The 5,090-nt window shown below is 61.8% G+C and overlaps 1 non-coding gene across 1 annotated transcript; it reads right to left on the bottom strand.

Annotated features, from left to right (window-relative positions):
* Positions 1-1,141: 1,141 nt before the first annotated feature.
* On the bottom strand, positions 1,142-1,293 carry LOC138643648 (5.8S ribosomal RNA). Its single transcript, XR_011314233.1, has one exon. It is a non-coding gene; the product is annotated as a 5.8S ribosomal RNA (ribosomal RNA).
* Between the last annotated feature and the right edge of the window lie 3,797 nt (positions 1,294-5,090).

The raw sequence follows: 5,090 nt of genomic DNA, 5'->3' as shown, positions 1-5,090 counted from the left end.
TTTTTTCTCAGAAAATTGCCCAAAATTTTCCAAGTGTCAAGGACTCTTCCAGAAAAGCTTCCCCAGGCTTCTGGAAGTGTCCTCGGTACACCTCCAGCGGTTTCCCCCTGCCTGGAAGTCTGACACATGTCTGAAATTTTCAAAGTGTGAAAGTATGGTTTTTCACCCAAAATTCAACTTTCCGCCCATGAACCACAGACTTCACCCACACTTAGGTCACTGTCTTGGGGTACACCTCCAGTGCTATGTCACGGTCATCACTGTTGTCACAAAAAATTGACTTTTGTTTAGGCCAAGCAATTTGAGGACGGCACGGCAGCCAGCAGCCCGTACGGTACAGGGGTTGATCAGACCCCCGTACGTCCGGTTGTGGTCTCCGTGCCCCGAAGGGGTTCCCGCTTCTCGCCTGCACCAGGCACGGCAGCCAGCAGACCGTACGGTCCAGGGGTGGGTCAGACCCCCGTACGTCCGGTTGTAGTCTCCGTGCCCCGAAGGGGTTCTCGCTTCTCGCCTGCGGCAGGCACAGCAGCCCGTACGGTCCAGGGGTTGATCAGGCCCCTGTACGTCTGCCCGTGGTCTCCGTGAGTCTTTCGCCCCTATACCCAGGGACCACACCTATGGCCATTTAGCTCAGTTGGTTAGAGCGTGGTGCTAATAACACCAAGGTCGTGGGTTCGATCCCCGTACGGGCCAAGCACATCTACAAACGCCCCTATACCCAGATGACCAATTTGCACATCAGGGTCGCTGCGGACCTCCACCAGAGTTTCCTCTGGCTTCGTCCTGCCCAGGCATAGCTCACCATCTTTCGGGTCCTATCGCGCACTCATGCTCCACCTCCCCGACAGAGGCGGGCCGATGGTGCACCCGCCGTGTCAACCCCCCGGAGCGGGCGGCGGGATCCCACCTCGGCCGGAGCGCCCCGGCCTTCACCTTCATTGCGCCACAGGGTTTCACGTCGCAACGGGGGGAGTGACGATGGTAAACCCCATCAGGTGGGCCCAGGGCAGGTGAGTCTGGCCTTGGGGGGACGTAAGGGATAAAGGAGAAGAGACCATCAGGGCACGGAGCCTCAGGCCTCCCTCGTTGTCACCCTTGCGAGGGGACCCCAGCTGCGCCATGGAGGCGATAGATGGAGGGGCAACCCTCAGACAGGCATAGCCCCGGGAGCACCCCGGGGCCGCAAGGTGCGTTCGAAGTGTCGATGATCAATGTGTCCTGCAATTCACACTTAATTCTCGCAGCTAGCTGCGTTCTTCGACGCGCGCGCCGAGTGATCCACCGTTAAGAGTCGCGCTTTCTGGTTTGGGGACACTCGGAGGCGCCCCCCTTTTCACTCTCGTGTCAGCCGGCCGCAAAAGACTGGGATGCTTTGGAGGGTTGTTTTCAAATCTCGGCCCTGTTGCCCGGGCGCTCGGCCTCCCCGTCCCTCCCTCCAGCGGGGAGGAGAACAAAGGAGGGCTCGAGGCTTCTCAACCTACCGCCCAGACCCACATACCCCGGGGAGGGGTGTGTGAGCGCACAGGAGAATGGTACCCGGGACGGCCTTTCGCGTACGCGGGGGGCTTCTTATTTTTCCTCGGCAGGCAGCGGCAGGGCAACAATCGTCGGCGCGAGGCCGGGCGTCTTTTTCCTGGGCGACGGAGCGAGAGGGGCTCCCCGCACCCTCCCGACGTCGCCCGCCCGCTGTCCTCACGTGCCCTCACCGTCCCCACCCTGCGGAGCGCCCTGGCGAAGCAGAAAGAGAACTACCACCGCCCCCATCACGTTCGGTACCCTTCGGGGATTTGGCGGGCGGCTGGCCTCCTGATCTGCACCTCATCGGTATTTTTCACTCGCCCATTAAAGATCCTTCCACAGGTTCATCTAGGGAAACCTTGTTACGACTTTTACTGTCTCTAGATAGTCAAGTTCGATCGTCTTCTCGGCTCTCCACCATGGGTCTTGGCCGAACCCGGCGGGGCCGATCCAAGGACCTCACTAAACCATCCAATCGGTAGTAGCGACGGGCAGTGTGTACAAAGGCCAGGGACTTAATCAATCGAGGGAGAGAAGCCAGATAGGAAGCCCCGCAGCGGGAAGGGCACCCGGAGGAAGGGAAATCCTCCTCGTCGTCCGTGCCGGCAGGCGGGCATCCCGGGGCGTCACCTTCCGGAGGAAAACAGGAGCCTGAACGGCGAGTGCAGTGCCACTGGGGAGATCGTGCACGCTGTACGGTGCGAGGCGGCCGATGCGGAGGGTGTCTGGAAAAAAAACCACCTTGCACGGAGAGGGCGAGGTGACTGGCCTCCGGAGGACACCACGGCTCCCCTGCCTCGTGACCCACCGCTCCCGGGGCGACACACAGAGTCGCTGCTGGGGAGAGGGGCCAGGGCGGTGGGGGGCCTATGCGGCGCCACCATCTGGCTTAGACCCGGCCTCCCGATCGGAGGGCATCTGTTGTAAAAACCACCCCTTGCACGGGGAGGGCCGTAGGTGACTGGCCTTCGGAGGACGCCACGGCCACCCTGCCTCGTGACCCACCGCTCCCGGGGCGACACAGAGAGTCGCTGCTGGGGAGAGGGGCCAGGGCGGTGGGGGGCCTATGCGGGGCCTCCGTCTGGCTTAGACCTGCCTCCGCCGCGGGGGGTCCTCGACCCACCGGCGGACGGGCGCGAGGAGTGGGAGAGGGGGGCTGGCCGTCGGGGTCCACCGCGGCTCAGGCGCAGAGCCCGCCAGCGACGCGGAGGTCGCACGGGGGGCGCAGTTGGCCTGGCCGTGTCGGCGTCGCCCTATGGCGTAGTCCCTCGTCCCGGGCTCTTGCCCGTAACCTCAAAGGAGCCCCAACCGAGCGGCGTCTCCCCCCCAAAGCCGTGCCTCCGCTGTTGAGAACAGAAGAAGCCCGGGGCGGCAGTTCGCCGGGTACTCCCCTTCGCCAAAACTCTTTTTGCCCCACTCGTCTCTCCCTTTTCCATCCTCCCTTCTCGCTCTGGGGCGTCCGCTTGGTCTCTCTCTCTCTCTCTCTCTCGCTCTCTCCCTCTCGCGCTCCCTTCCGAGCCGCCTCGGAGGACGTCGGACGAGCGGGGAAGGCGACGGCGTTCGGCCGGGCACACCACGCGGTGAGAACCCACTCCGCCTGCCTCCCCACGCGTCTGTCGTCCCCCCACTATCGTAGGGGCTCGGGAAAAGACTGGAGAACGCGGAGCTCGGCGGTGGCGTGGAAGCGCCACCCACCGCCGCCGCTCTCGCCGATGCCCACCGCGGAGGCCGCCCATCGGACGCTGGGTGGGGGTCGGCACGGGCCTCCGCGGGCGAGCTGCGCATCTGGAAGTCAAAGGGCCGCCCTCGGAGAAGATCGTTGTGCTACCCCGCGCGGGGAGCGATTCGGACGACGGGCCCCCACGCCGAGGTGGGTGGGCGCCCCGCCATTCGCCCGCGCGGGTCGTCGGACCCCTGCCGTACCACAGTTCGGGTCAAACTCCCCCTCTGCACGGCAGCCACCGTCCTGCGAACGGGAGGCGACTGCCGGCGTGCACGCCCAAGGATGCGTGCCTGAATCCCGGGGGGGTAAAAGAGGAAGGAGACCGCCCGCCTTAGACCGACGCGGGCTCCAAAGCCCGGGCCGAGCGAGCGGCACCACCTCCCCACCCGGGAGCGCTGAGCCAAATCGATCGGAGGAAGAGCCGGTGGGGGGCATGGGTGAGAAACCCCACCCGCTGCCATCCTTCCCCTCGGGGAGACGGGGAAGAAACATGCCCGATAGTCCTGGAGGTCCCTCTCCGACACGCTACGGGCGCCCTCGAGACGGAATCCGGGTCACAGTGCGATTCTCTCATAGGTCTCCCCGGTGGCGTGGAAGCGGGAGACATCCGACACAGAGAAACGCCAAGCCTGCTCTGAGGGGACCGAGTCAGGGGGTGCAATCCGCCCTCCTGGAGCCCTCCTCGGGACGAAGACTCCAGATCTGCCTCCCTTCTGACATCCGTCACCCTCGGAGAACCAGAACACGCTTGGGGAGGGTCCGTTCAGGCTCAGGCGACCCGGGAAACGCGTCTCTGACTTGGGGCAGACGACCGGCAAGAGTCCCCCTGGAGCCGCGGAAGCCTGGTGTCGACGCGAGGGCGGACTTCCATGCAAACAGGGGGGTACTCGCCAAACCGCCTACCCGACTTGAGGAACCACGAAAACATCGGAAATCAGTCGGGCCCGAGAGGTACCCCTCTCTCCTATATCCTGCAGCTGGTGTGCAAAAGTGGGTATTTGCATGGCGAAACACCGACCCACACTTTAAGGGAGCGAAGCCGAAAAGTGTCCGACTTCCTGGAGCTGTGCGGCGGATCCGGCGGCCAGAAATTCCTCATTCCGGTTCTATTTTTTTTTTTTTCGATTTTGCGAAATTTGGCGGCCAGGCGGCGTAGCTGGGGCCTGGACTAGCCCGAAACACCTGGAGCCGGCGAGCGGAACGAATTTCCCAACGTTCTGCGACTCCCGGAAGCCAAAAACGCATCGCCGAAAAATTTCAAAGTCCCAAGGACTCGTTCTTGAAAATCGATCCGGGGGCCATGGAAGTGTCCTCGGTACAGCTTCAGAGCTTTCCCCCCGCCTGGAAGTCTGAAAGTTCTATGTTTGTTCTAAGTGGAAAATCGCGTTTTTTTCAGTGTTCCACCCATCAGACCCAAACTTTGCCCACGCTTAGGTCTCTGTCTCGGGGTGCTTTACAACATATTGACGCCCCTTTAGGGTGGAAGTAGGGGAAAGGGGTCATTTTTCACAAAATCGGAAATTTCTCAAAATATTTCTAAGTGTCAAGGACACTTTTGGATAATCTTCCCCAGGCTCCTGGAAGCCTCCTCGGTACGCCTCCTGCGGTTTCCCCCTGCCTGGAAGTCTGACACTTGTCTGAAATTTTTAGCGCATGAAAACGCGGTTTTTCACCCAAAATTCGACTTTGCGCCCGTGACTCGCAAACTTCACCCACAGTTAGGCGACTGTCCTGGGGTACCTCACAACATATTGACGCCCCCCTGGCGTGGAAGTAGGGGAAACGTGTCAATTTTCACAAAATCGTGATTTTCTGAAAATATTTCTAAGTGTCAAGGACACTTTTGGAT

This window comes from Ranitomeya imitator, chromosome 6 (assembly GCF_032444005.1).
Source record: "Ranitomeya imitator isolate aRanImi1 chromosome 6, aRanImi1.pri, whole genome shotgun sequence".
Classification (NCBI taxonomy): domain Eukaryota; kingdom Metazoa; phylum Chordata; class Amphibia; order Anura; family Dendrobatidae; genus Ranitomeya; species Ranitomeya imitator.
The sequence above is the reverse complement of the archived record's forward strand: the minus strand, read 5'-3'. Positions and strand labels throughout refer to the sequence as shown.